Source organism: Equus caballus, chromosome 17 (genome assembly GCF_041296265.1).
Source record: "Equus caballus isolate H_3958 breed thoroughbred chromosome 17, TB-T2T, whole genome shotgun sequence".
NCBI lineage: Eukaryota > Metazoa > Chordata > Mammalia > Perissodactyla > Equidae > Equus > Equus caballus.
This window is the reverse complement of record NC_091700.1, coordinates 27,488,565-27,502,642: the sequence shown is the minus strand read 5'-3', so window position 1 is coordinate 27,502,642 and position 14,078 is coordinate 27,488,565. Positions and strand designations below refer to the sequence as shown.

At 50.7% G+C, this 14,078-nt stretch overlaps 2 long non-coding RNA genes across 2 annotated transcripts in view; both read right to left on the bottom strand.

Annotated features, from left to right (window-relative positions):
* The window catches only part of LOC102147469 (uncharacterized), a 73,974-nt gene that overhangs the window by 43,311 nt on the left and 16,585 nt on the right, over positions 1 to 14,078 (bottom strand). The window lies entirely within an intron of this gene.
* LOC138918452 (uncharacterized) lies at positions 904 to 2,634 on the bottom strand. Its single transcript, XR_011427862.1, has 2 exons — positions 2,342 to 2,634; positions 904 to 1,168 (listed from the first exon to the last, which is right to left on the bottom strand). It is a non-coding gene; the product is annotated as an uncharacterized lncRNA (long non-coding RNA).

Here is a 14,078-nt window from a genome sequence, read left to right as displayed (position 1 = left end):
CATCAGGGAGCAGGCGCAAGACTGACCCAGAGTCTCTGTTTCGCACCAAAAAGCAGCCTGCATTTAAAAATCAACATGGAAAGGAAATGAAAAACACCCGCCCAGGGCCACGCAGACCCAGGAACGGTTTACAAGGCGCTTTCTGGCAGCGGCGTGACTAACGCTGTTATTGCGGAAAGTGCCCTGGCCGCGTGCCAGCGGCGCGGTCGCCACCCCCGCTGTGCCGAGTCAGGTGCGGCCCGAGACAAAGGGGCCTTCTGTGCGCGGTGGGGACAGGAATGCCATGGGGGCCAGGCAGCGGTGTCGGGGAGCCGGGGCAGCACGGCCGGGAGGCGGCGCCCCCGCCCCAGCCGGCCCGCACAGCGGCTGGAAGGGGAAACTGGAGCAGTCCTTGGCTGCCAGGGACCATTCACACCTGGAAAGAGAAGCAGAACCAAACCCGCAGGGAACAAAAGGCCCGGGGTGGGGCCCTGGCGGGGCAGCCCTGCCTGTCTGCTCCGAGCCTGATGCCCTTTGCAAATGTGCCTGGCACTGTGCCCGGAGGGGGCGTCATGAAACAGCAGCCCTTTACTGAACACTCATCCTGTAGGAGGCGCTGAGTTCCCCACTGTATTTACATCATGCTGGTTAACTTCGCCCTCACAGCAAACCCTACCAATAGGGATTTATTATCTGAAACCCGAGGCTCAGAGAGGTTAGCGCCCTGTCCGGGGTCACACAGCTGAGACTGAGATTCAGATCCAAGTCTGTCCCATCCCAAAGCCTGTTCCCATAACCAGAAGCTGCACCCATAGGGCTGCAATAAACACCCCTTCCCTTCTGGGAGCAGGGCCAGGAGGAGAGGGAGGCGAGTCTCACGAGCTTCTGATGCAAAATTGAATGGAGCACCAAAAAATTCATCAGTCGTGGTAAATAATATTTCAATGCAGTATTTTTAAAAATTGAAATTAGAGCTGGCCTGGTGGCACAGCGGTTAAGTTCCCAGTTCTTCTTCAGTGGCCCTGGGGTTCACCAGTTCGGATCCCAGGTGTGGACATATGCACTGCTCCTGAGGCCATGAGGCGTCCAATATACAAAGTAGAGGAAGATGGGACAGATGTTAGCTCAGGGCCAGTCTTCCTCAGCAAAAAAGAGGAGGATTGGCAGCAGATGTTAGCTCAGGTCTGATCTTCCTCAAAAAAACAAAAACAAAATTGAAATTAATGCAAAACATCCATGATGAACAAAATATCAAAACTGTAAATAGAGACAGAATCCAGCCTACATTTGTGCAACCTGGGGGTGAGCCCTCCCTCACCCTTCCCTAGACTAGCCCTGCCCAGGGGGGCGGCTCCCTCCCGGGTGGGGCAAGCGCACCCTTGGGATGCATCCTCCAAACCATCCTCATCCCAACAGACAAGGATTCCCTGAGCCTGCCTCCCACACCAGTTGGATTACAACAAGACCTGCAGCGGGTTTCGAACATTCTCCACCCCAGTGTGGCCAGCACTGGACAAAACTGTGGGGGCCTTTGGCCTCCCAGTCTCCCCTCTCAGTCCTAATGTCTGCATCCACCCCTGGCACCAGTCCTGCTCAGGGCTGGCTGGCTGTGAGCAGACTCACCAGTGAAGGTTTCAGGCAGGAGCTCTCAGCCCCCGCTATACCGGAGAAGCTAAATGCACAGCCACCTGGGCCCCACGGGCCAAAGAAACAGGATCTCGGCAGTGGCCTGGGTGTCTGTGTTCTTAAAGGCTCTCCTGGGGATTCCCAAGAGCAGCCGGGGTTGAGAGCCCAAGACTGAAAGAATTATGGCGATGGGGCCAGAGCGACGACAAGGGTTCCATATTCATAGTGGATGGTTAAAAGCAACAGTCCCTTAAGACCCAATTCTGAACTCGCATTATGGAATTCAGGCCTCAGTGGGTCAGTAGACCCCCCCACCCCCACCCCCAGCATTTCTCATTTGTTACACGTAGACAGGGTCTTACTCCAGATAGCAACTATGTCTTCCATCTCAATTATCGGTCAGCAATCTGTCAGCAATTGAAGGCCAGGACAACACAGGCAAATAAACCTGTGGCAGACCCCAAACCCCATTTCAGTCAATGGCTTTCACTCCTCACAATGCCAAGAGGAACAAAGTTACTACTTGCTCGTCTTTGGATCTCCAGCACCTAGCATTGTGCTAACTCCAAAAAAATATTTGCTTAGTTGATGAATAAAGAGTGAATTGATGCTTATCTTTTTTATTCAGCCATGTGCGACCTTGGGCTGCACTTCCCTTACACACTTGGGGCTGTGCTGGCTGTTGTCCCCCACGCCAGTCCACTCAGCACCCCACTCTCTGCCCTGGGAAGCTCACCTGTCTGCCACATCAGAGGCTCCCTCACCCCCTGGTCTCTGGTTGGGTGTGGCCAAGGGGACCGCAGCAGGTCCGAGGAGGACGGCGAGTGGGGCAGGTTCTAACCTCCGTGCTCACTCCCTGGGTGGTTGCCTCAGACTCTCTGTGTCCTGTATCCAGAGGTCACTGCTCTTCTCCAGATGGTCTCCTCTCTGTGACTGTGTCTTCCCAGGTTCTGGAAACCACTCCCTCCCTTTGTCCCTCCATCCTGCCAGCACCGAGAGATGGTGAGAGCTTCGCTGTTACTAACTCAGGCCGAGGCCCTACCCACTGCGGCTTTCCTGCGTCCTGCCCACTCCTTTGTGAGTGAACCCTCAACAAACTGCTCTGATATGAGGGAGGCTTTTGTTTCCTGTAGGGGCCACGACTGATGGACAGGGAGGCAGTGGACCAAAACACAATTCCCTGATGTTGCATTTAGCTTTAAAAAATGCCAACCGATTCCCACTCCCTTTTCAGTTCAGCTCCTTATCAGAAAACGAGTTGTGTCTGAGTGAGAGCGGGTCCTGAGCGTTTTTGAGCCCTGGAGGAGGAGAGGCTGAAGGGGCCGCCCTGACCTTACTGAGCCCAGCTCCCCCCCCCCCCCCCACCCCCGCCTGCTGCTGCTGCCTGTGCCACAGTGAGGCAACTGAAGACTCAGTGACCCAGCACCGGGAAAGTGACGGAGGGGGCAGGACAGTGTAAATGTCTTCTTGGGCCGTGAGGTTGTGGACCAAAATTCTGTGGTCTGTGGGAGTGTGGTTGACTGACAGCCTCTGGATCCCTATGGCCTTCACAGTGACCCACGTTTCACCTGGGCTGCTCCCAGCCAAAGATGAGCAGAGCAGAGGTTCCAGAGCCGGGCTGTTGCTGCCCAGCATGGGACTCTGCCAAGGGACACCCTTTGCTTGGGTCACTCAGCTGGCCTGGCCGAGACTTTCTCAGAACTGTGCTGCAATCTGAGGCTCCTCCTACTCAATTCTTCCATCCTTCTTCCCTCTCTCCCTTCTCAGGTGTCAGATCTGCCTCTGTCTCTGGGGGCCCTCCCTACCTCACCCTGCTCCCCTTCTTTATTTTTCACAGGCATTTCCCCAAATAAATCTGTTTGCCTAATCTCCCTTGGCCTAGCTTCTCAGAGAACCCGAACTGACCAGGTGGAACCGGGAGTGAGTACGGAAAGAGATCATAAGATGTGACTGGAGACTGGCTCACTTACTGCCCAACCGAAAAGTCAGGCCCCATCTGGAGTGTAGTGTGGGGCCGGGAGAGTCCCTGGCACAAAGTGGCTGCCCAAGTGCTGAAGGTTTCATAGGCTGCGCCCTGTGAAACTGTCCTGGGCCGAGGGGAAATGCATGGCGAAAGAATGCCTCTGGGGCTAGGGGGGTGGACCTGTTGTCACCGGATTGAGGGGACACTCTGCAGAGGGAGGCTGAGCTACTGAGGGCAGTGGACAAACAATTCAAGACCAAGTGTGAGAATCAGGGGGCCTCTTTTGTGGCTTACAAAGAGATCCTTATCCCCTGTATGGGAAAAGGAGACTTCTCAGTCGAGGAGCCAACTCAGAATTTGATACGAGAGTCACAGAGCTCCAGACACTTAAATGCGCAGCCAAGGCAATCTGTTATGCTAATTTCAGGGCCATGCCTGGAAAAATCTGGGATCTTGAAAGTTGGGATGGAGACATCTGAGTGGATGTCCTCTAGGATTCTGGCTCTGCAGACCCCCTGAATGCTCAGAGCCTGCAGAGGTGGCTCCCCACTCCATAGTAAGAACTCGCACTTCCCTCACGCGGCAAGATATTGCAGGGGCCTCTCCCGCCCCCCACTGTGGTAGGTGGAGAAAAGGCCCCTCCAAGTTGTCCAGGTCCCAGTCTCCAGAACCCGTGAATATGTTACCTTAAATGACAAGGGGACTTTGCAGCTGTGATTAGGTGAAGGGCCTTGAGGTGGGGGACTCGTCCTAAATTATCCAGGTGGGCCCACTGTCATAGCATCGTCACATGGGTCCTTAAAATCAGACAACCATTCCCGTCTATGATCAGAGGGAGGTGTGCCTGTGAAAGAATGGTCTGGGGGACGCAACATTGCTGGCTTTGAAGACAGAGGAAGCGGCCATAGCCAGGGAATGTGGGTGACCTCTCAACTTTGAAAAAGGCAAGAAAGCAGATTCTCCCCTCGTGCCTCCAGAAAGGGTTGTCGCCTTGCCGATATCTCGACCTTAGCCCAGCGAGACCTAGACCAGACTTCTAATTTACAGAACTGAAAGATAATAAATTTGTGTTGTTTTAAGCCACGAAGTTTTTAGTAATTTGTCACAGAAAATAGAAAACCCACTCACCATTACTCCCAGTGACCCACCTGGGGACTGACAGTCTGTTTAGCTGCTATAAGAAAATACTAGAAACTGGGTGGCTTATAAGCAGAAACGTTTTTCTCACAGTTCTGGAGGCTGGAAGCCCAAGAGAAGGGCACCAGCACGGTCAGGGGAGGGCCCTCTTCCAGATCACAGGCTTCTTGTTGAATCTTCACGTGGGGAAGGGAGTGAGGATCTCTCTAGAGCCTCTGTCATAACGGCACTAATCTCATTCATGAGGGCTCCACAGTCTCGACCTCATCACCTCTCCAAGGCCCCACCTGCTAACACCAACCTTGGGCATTAGGATTTTGTGATATTATAATAAAAAATACGTATTTGGTCTTCTTCCCTGGTTCCTGGCACATCGCTCCTAAAACCTTTGTAATTTGCTAAGTGATAAGAGCTATAGGGGCATCTTTTGTTCCCAGCTCCCCAACCAGCTCTAGCGTGATAAAGGTGAAATAGGGGCCTTATGTGATTCATAACAAGCCCCTTTCAACCACCCAAGTTTATCTTAATGAAGTAACTTTGGAAAGCCCCTGAGGAGGGGGGTGGTTGCCAGGGGAACCAACCACATGATTAGAGGGTTGAAACTTTCAGCACCTCCCCGCTAACTCCACCTCCAGGGAGGGGAAACAGGCTGGAGCTTGAGTTCAATCAGCAATGGCCAATGCCTTAATCAATCGAGCCTGTGTAACGAAGCCTCCATAAAAAAACAAGAGAAGGGGTTCAGAGTGCTTCTAGATTGGTCAAAGAGAATGCATTCACATGCCAGGAGGGTGGCACCCCCAAACTCCACAGGGACAGAAGCTCCTGTGCTCAGGACCCTTCTGGACCTCACCCCAGGTATCTCTTCATCTGGCTGTTCATTGGTATCCTCTAATATTCTTTGTAATAAACCAGTAATCTTGTAAGTAAACTGTTTTTCTGTGATCTGTGAGCCACTCTAGCAAATCAGTCAAACCCAGGGAGAGATTCCTGGAAACCTCCGATTTATAGCTGGTTGGTCAGAAGCCCAGGGACAACCCGGACTTGCAATTGGCCTCTGAACTCGGGGGGCGGGGGGGGGGGGGGGGTGCGGGGTGCAGTCTCTTGTAGGACTGAGCCTGTAATCTATGGTACCTGATGCTATCTCCAGGTAAACAGGGTCAGAACTGAGTTAAATCATAGGACGCTCAGCTGGTATCACAGAATTGCTCGCTGTGTGGGAAGCCCCCACGTCGGTGTCGGAAGGGAAGCAGTGCTGCAGTGGAGTGTTGAGAGCAGAGCAGACGCACAGGAGTACGTTTTTCCCTAGCATAATTCGACATGTGAATTTTGAGGGAAAACATTCAGGCCATAGGGGGAACTTTGTGCTTCCTGTCCTTACAACTCTGGGCTCTGCAATGTTAGAGATCCTGGTCCCCAAAGGGAATGCACTCTTACAAGGGGACACCACGAAGGACGGTCCCTTTGAAGTACGAGTTACATCTTGGCAGGGCCTATTGCTTCTGATCAGCAAGAGGCGATGGGCTGCCTTTCTTCAACAGCGGCAGCAGGAATATGTGTGGAGCCCAGGGGATCCCCCAGGGTGTCTCTTAGTGCACCCTTGCCCAATGGCAACTGTGGATGGACACAGGCAGCATCCTTTCTGGCCTGAGAAGGGGATGGTCACCAAGAGCTCAGAACCTCAGGAATGAGGGTATGGGCCACACCACCAGGAGAGCCTCCAAGATCTGTCGAGGTGACAGCTGAGGGAGAGGGGACGTTAGAATGAAGAGCAAAGAAAAAACCAGTGAATACCAGTTACAGTGTTGCAAGACCCACTGCCTGATAGAGGAGGTATTTCTTCCCAATAACCTCCCTCTCCTAAATGTCTCCTTAGGAAGAAAGACCCACAGGAACTACATTCCCCAAACCTGCTTGGAGAAGTAAATTGGTCTGACACAAGGGCTGGACCGTGGCAGCTGTGGAGTGCACTGTTCAGCTCCTTGCCACAGGGAGCATGGCTGACTGCCAGCTGCCAGCTGCTGGATCTTTGGATTCCCCAGGACCTTCATTTCCCCAGAGATGCTTCCAGCCAATGATTAAGCACAGTGGATACGAGGGCCAGGCCATTGCTGCTCATCCTAGGACTCTTCCCACAGGCATCCTTTGCTTGAGGTCTCCCCAGAGACTCTCAAAACTGCGCAGCAGTCACAGGTTCTTCCCATCCAATCCTCCTTCCTTCTCCTTCCAGAGGTATCAGATCTGCCTCCCTGTCTGAAGGCCTTGCCCTCCTGTTACTGCCCAAGGGGATGTCATCTGTCTGCCTCAAGACATGCCAATAGTCAAGAAGCAAGGTGGTAGAAGAGAAAGGACTTTTTATTACAGCTTACTAGCAAGGGGCAAGATGGCCAACTAGCGTCCAAAAGAACCATCTTACAGAACAAAGACTACGGACCAGTTGTATACGGGGCTGGTCTCCAGGTTGGGGAGGCATTTGGTCTCTGGGTGGGGGCATCCATCTGATCTCTGAGGGGGCAGACATCGGGTCTTAGATCCTGACAGTCTTTTGTTTTACTGGATATGCATCAGAGAATGAAGCACCTCTCATCCTGTCCTGGTATCTGCTTCTCGGAAGACCTGAACTGACCAAGGGTGGAAGCAGACGTTCCGTTGAAAGGAACGAACATCCCCACGGTCAGTCACACTGGGAAGCAGCCAACCCCGAGCCAGGAAAGGAGGCTGTGGTGAAGGGAATGTCCTCCTCACTTCGAAGCTGGAGGCCCACGTTGGCCCTGATTCTGAGGCCCAGAGATTTGAGGGCATTTGCAATGGCTTCTTGGAGCCAAGTTTGGAAGAAAGCAGGAGGCCTGGCCAGGAAAGAGTGTCAGGGTGGGTCTAGGTCAGTAAGACAACGATCGTATTCTCTGTGGGGTGCTTCCCCTCCATCTATCTCTGAACCTTCTAGAGCCTTCTTTACAATTCCAGTCTGGTCTCTGCTCTGCGAAGACCTGTGCTACATCCAGGAGGGCAGTGTCCCCTCCCCAATCTGTGGTCAGAGTAGAACAGCTGTGCCATGGAACTGTAGGCCCATAAGTGGCCTCAGAAGCAGGTGGCAGCGTGGCGACGGGATGGGAAAACCGAGCGGAGGCCCTGAGACCCCTCCCCAGTGCACAGAGGAAGCGCGGCAGCTCTCAGGAGAAGGAGGTGAGGGGCATGTAGGGAGAGGTGCCAGCGTCCAGCCAGAAAGCCTTGTGATGTCATAACTGAGGTTAAATGGGAACACACAGGAGTAAGACGGCCCATAAATCCTCCCACTGCATAATAAAAAATTGTCCACATTAATTCTCCTTGGCTGCTCAAGACTTCCCAGTTCTTTTTGTCCTGGTTTCCTGCCGTCAGAACAACTCTGACTTTCCTAAGCCTCTCAAACCCAGAATGCCCACCCTTCCAGGCCCGGACGCCCTCGGCCTTTTTACCAGTGTTTTCTGCACACTTGAATGACCACGGAATCCTCAGGGGCATTTATTAAAATGCAAATTCTCGGGAGGATCTCAGCAACTCAGATCTGGCAGGGCTGGGCGTGGCCTCAACGTGTGAGTTTTAACAGGCTTCACGCGCAGCAGGGCTGCAGACCCGCCTCCGCTGAAGCCAGTGGTTCTCAGAGGTCAGGGTGCATCAGGACCTCCCAGAGGGCTTGTTAAAGCACAGATCGCCGCCCCCTTCTCCCCACAGCGTTTTCAGTAGGTCTGGGGCAGGTCCAAGAATTTGCATGTCCAACAATTTCGCAGCTGGTGATGAGCTGCTGGTCCAGGGACCACACTTTGAGAACCTTTGCTTTAAGAGATACACTCTCCTCCCACCTCACTCCCACTTACCAAGAAAGAGTCATCCTGTGATTTGCACTTCTCTGGACCTGGCCCTCTCCAATAAGACAAGAGGCTCCCACGGACCCATCACAGCTGTAGGACCCGGACTATTGCAGACCTATCCTTGCCGGGTTGGTTGGGGTCAGGTCACAGCCCTGTCGGATCATCAAACCAAAGTGTCATGTAACTGAATCCTGGAGCAGATGCAGCCGTGCAATTTATTCATAGGAGGGGCTTAGAAACGAGAACTTGGGAATGGGGGTCTAGAAGCCCTGCCTTGAAGTCTTGACTTCTCAGCAGGTGCACTGTGCTTATTTAGATTGTATTTTATTTGGGGAGGTTTGGTGGTGAAGGATAGAGTTGATGGAGGAGACGGAGGTTAAGCCACCTCTGGGAGCTGTCCCTGGAATGGGGCAGGGGATCCGTCTGGGGTCGGAAACTGAGAGGTAAGCCGAAAGAGAACTGGCTGGATCCAGAACACAGGAGACCCACACGGAGCGGCTGAAGCCACAGGGAGACGGACATACAGGGGAGGGCTGAGGCTTCAGCTCACAGGACGGGAGGGTGCAGCAGACCGTTTGCAAGAAGGGCCTGAGTCTTAAAGCCCCGGCCCAGCTCCTCCACTGACGGGCCTCAGCGCAGCCTGCTCGCCTTCCCACGGCCACAGGCTATGAGCACCTCCTGCTCCCTGCCTCCACCACTCACTGGACCCGGGGGCGGGGTTGACACATATAATTGATAAAGTAAGGTTGGGGATAGTCCCTCACAGAAGATGGTTGTCAGGGTCTGTCTGAGCATTTGGTCAGAGTACATGCAGTATCCCAGGTGTTGCCTTCTCTCTGGGGTTCCTTTTGTAGCAGGAGGTGTTAAAGGGGGGTAGTAAACCTGAAGAGAAGGAGCCCCCGCCTAGTAAGATGGAATACAGCAAAAGAGAAGGTGTGGCAGTAAGTCTCATTCTCTCTCACTGTGTACACACACACACACACCCGTTTTTGAGCTGTGGTCGTCAGTAATACCCTCTACCAAATACTTTTGGTCCTCCTCCTAGACGCGTGGCAGACCTGCATTTCCTAACCCTCTTGAAATCACGTGTGACTGTGACTTGTTGGACAGTGAAATGTGCACAGTGACAGTGTCACTTCTGTGAGAAAATTTCAAGAGCCAGGGAGCAATCTACTACATGATTTTCACCCCTGTCCACTGGTGGGTAACATCCCAGATGGAAGCTTCTCCATCACTCAGGTCCCAGAGAGAGGGCTACGTGGAGCATAGGCCCGGCCAATGGGTGAAAAACATTTAACATGAGTAATTAAAAAAAAACCTTGCTGTTTTCAACACTGAGATTGGGGAGTTATTTGATACCACAGCATAATCTGGTCTATCCTCACTGACAAGGAGTGTGCCATTTGTCCTCTCACCTGGCCCCTGTCACCTTCTCTCAGGGACTGAGAAGGAATAGGAGAGACATAATAGGTAAGAATGGAGTCCATATGCACTCGGTGGGGGCTGGTCAGAGACAGGGAGAGAAAGAGGAAAACGAGAATCAGCTGTGCGGACTGTCAAGGAGGGGCCCGTTCCACCGTCCCCCATCCTCTCATTCAGTCCTGCCTCCATTTGTTCATGCAACAAACACGAAATAAGCCATGCAGCCCAGACCTGAGTGTTGTTCTAGTCTTTAAAAAACAAGGATGAATCAACACAGCCTCCGTCATGCGGGAGCCCACAGTCTAGTGAGGTGACAGGGCTGTAAACACGTGGCCGCTCAGCAAGTACAATTGGAGACCCAAGTACAAAGCGTCGAGGGGGCGCCAGGGAGAGACCTGTGACTCAGGCAGTTGGAGAGCTTTCAGAAAAGGCGGTGGGAGACGGGAGCTCTGAAGACACAGGCACCGGCCAGGTGAACTCAGAGTGTGACCCATTAGCATGCGCAGGGCCTGGCCCCAGCTCCGACGCTTGTGGTCCCAGGGCCTGGCCTCATCCTACAGAGCTGCCTCTGGCCCCCGGAGGTCATTTGCTGGTTGCTGTGGGCACTGCGTGAGAGAAGAGCGTATTGGCAGGAACTTTGCAAGTGGAAACATTTTCAAGCTGGGGAGCTAACAGGTTGTTCCCGAGACAAGTTATGTCTACCAGTTCTAAGGCAGCCCCACTGAGGTGTTGATCAGCTGGGCCTCAGCTTTCAGCATTGTCAGGAGGCCTGAACACTGAGGAACAAGCCCACGGTCCGGGGGAATAATGGTAAGGATCACAGGCTGAGGCTGGACTCTGAGATGTGATATGAGGACGTTATGCAGAATCTCCCAGAACCCAGGGAGACAGCTTGCTGGGAGGAAACAAATGCTACAAAGGTAGATAAACAGACACATGGGAGATAGAGGGGTAATGATAAATTAGAATAGATACAGAGATAGATGATTGACAGCAGGATTAGAGATAGATACACGATAGATAAATAGATTAGAGATAGATACAGATGATAAATTAGAATCGATAGAGTAGATATAGATAGATTAGAGATACATGATTGATCGTTGATAGATCAGATATAGACAGATGATAGATAAATAGATCAGAGACAGATAGATACCAATTCGCATAGATTAGATTAATAGAGAGATGAAAGAATGAGAGAGAAAGATAGAAAAAGAAAGAGAAAGAGAGAAAGAAAGAAAGAAAGAAAGAAAGAAAGCAAGAAAGAAAGAAAGAAAAGAAATGAACAAAAAAAAGTTAGCTAGTCAGCTAACCCAGCTGAGGGTACAAAGCCCAAGATTTTGGGGGTCTCTGAGAGTGACCCAGTTTCTAAACAAAAGTCTCAGCACAGATTGCCATCATTTTATTTTTCTGATTCATTTTATCATCAGGTTTTACAAAGAAATGAAAATGAAGTCTTGGTTATTTTGTCATATAATAATTGCTCTTACTGGAAATATTGAATCAATATTGAATCAAATCAGGAAATTCCAGGTGCACAGGTGATCAGAAATCCACGCCAGAAAATAGACATATTCTAATATATTTTGAGCCTGATAGTGGAAAACAAGTCATTTCCCAGCCTCCCCCAGCCTTATATCACCCCTCCATCATAGGTAGGACTATTTGTTGAAACTGAATCCATTTTACTAATGGCTCAAAATAATTACCAAAACTTCACCAAGATACCTTTGCTGGGAAGAATGACTTGGACCCTGAGGAAGGTGACTCAGATGAAGCACCAGGGGACTCCAGTATCTGAAGTCCCATGCCAGGGACTCCAGGATCAGCATTAGAGCAAATGGCTCCCAATACAGAAAAGCCGATGTGAGACACACTGGTGGTGCCATTTGGATAGTAACTTACCTAGCAAAACTCATCTTCCTGTGTGACAACCACCCTTTCATTCAGGGACAGCTACAGAGTCAAAACAACTGATTGATCCTTTAAATGCACACATTGGTTGTCGTCTTTGATGCTTGGAAAATTACTCAAACCTCAGGTCGTCTCTGTTTCTACCTTTCCTCCTTTATTTGGATTAATTTCTCTCCCTCTGTTTTCTTATTCATGTCTCCCTCCCTTTCTCAATTTTTCTGATATTCATTCCTATTTGAAAAGACATGGGACTTCAAATCAAGTGCCTGCCACACTGTTTGTAAAACCCTGTTCCCAAAGTGACACTAATGGTCTGTGGAACTTCTCTGGGCCTAATTACTTGGCAGTAGAAATCTCTGTGGGCTGCTTCTCCCACAGTCAGTTCATTCAGTAATTACCACAAGCCAGAGCAGCTGAAGCCACGTGCTAAAAAAAAAAAAGGGTGGCATTGGGTCAGGCTGAAAGGCCTGCGGCTGACTTCAGTGTGTGCGCAGAAAGATAACACTTACAGCTGAAATACGGAGCGGGAAAGACTGACAGATTACCCACATTTTAAAAACCAAAGTCACTTTGAACAGAAAAAGCAAATTAGTTTCTGCAAAAGTAGTATTTTTATTCCTTTAGACCAAATTGCCAAGTCTTGGGTGGTTTTAGATCAGCTTCACTAGAATGAGGTCTTGACATCTTGGCTCTAGAATTCTGTCACACAAGGAGAAGATATCAGAGGACGCCAATGACCAATGGGTAGGACTTGGCCTTGTCTGGCTCAGGCAGCCAAAGGGTTAAATTTTTAACATAAACTATATCAAACTTAAAATGAGTAACAATGCCTACTTTGTAGAAGCCTGTATCACTCTGAAAAGGTGGTGAGGAAGGCTCTGGAAGGAAAGAAAACCAGTCCTCGCTGTGGCTCCATGTAGCACATTGGGCTACTTTGAACTATAATATGGTAAAACCCAATTACAGGCACCAGATTGTCACCTATGTTCCTCTGAGTTATGTTTATTATTGAATGGATCTCTGCCCTGTTTTTCAGTTTCCAGGACCTGGAAGAGCAATTTGATCCTCAAAAGCTTTTAATTTATCCTCCTTTAAGAGTTAGCACTAGTGCATGATAGAGGACATTCATTGCTGAGCCCCAGCATCTGGGACAGTGCCTGGCACACACAGGCATTTGGTACCTATATACTAAAAGTTGGTTCAGTGAAATAGAATGGAGTGTGTTACAGGGTAATTTGTTTTTGAGGCCATGGTTTTCTGACTAAATGTTCCAACAATCATTGTCACTAAATTCAGTAATTCAACAAATATTCATGGAGAGCCACCTTCGTGCCAGTCTGGGGCTCTGGGGCCACAATGGTGAGCCAGGCGGGCAACCAGCCTCGTTCAAGACTCTGTGAGAGAACCATGGTTCCCACCCTTGAGCTGCTTATAATAGGGTGAGGGAACAGAACAGATCAGAAGCAATTAGAAAACAATTAAGTGTTAAATTATATGCCTCCGATTCGCCCAGGGGATTCTCAGAGGGAGAAGCAGCTAATGTCATCATTGCTGCTTCCCTGGAAGAGGTGGATCTTCGTCTGGGCCTTGAAGGATGCTCTGGATTTGGGACCGCAGAGAGAGCGGCTACAGCAGAACGTTCCTTTCAGGAGGTAGCTACTCAGAGCCATCCAAGGACAACCACAGCCTTGAGTGCCCAGAGATACACTGGACCAGACCTGCTCCCAAGTAAAGAACCTGAAAAAGCTCTGAGGACTTAGAAGAGTTTGAAGTGGACTTGGAGATAATGTCCAGTTGCCGCCACAAAGATGAATTTTCCTTCCTCTAAAATGCTGGAATGTAACCCTGAGGTTATCTCCTTCAGGCAACACTCTTGCGAGAGAAGCTGAGGCTCCTTCCAGTGGCTGGCCCAGGCACACAGCACCAGAATCTTGTGGTTAACTTTTTTCCTGGATCTACCACCAGAGTTGCTGATTCAGTGGATCTGGGATGGGGTCCAGCAATCTGTATGCTTTGAAAGCTCCCCAGGTGATGCTATTAATCAGCTTGGTTTGGGAACTACTCTCTTCGATTTATTCCAAAGACAGTCCTTTCTGAGATTAGGACGAAAGGAAAGGCATACAATAGCCACTGAAGCAGGTCTGACTCCTGCCTACAGACCCCTGTGATGGGCCACCTGGAGAACCCAC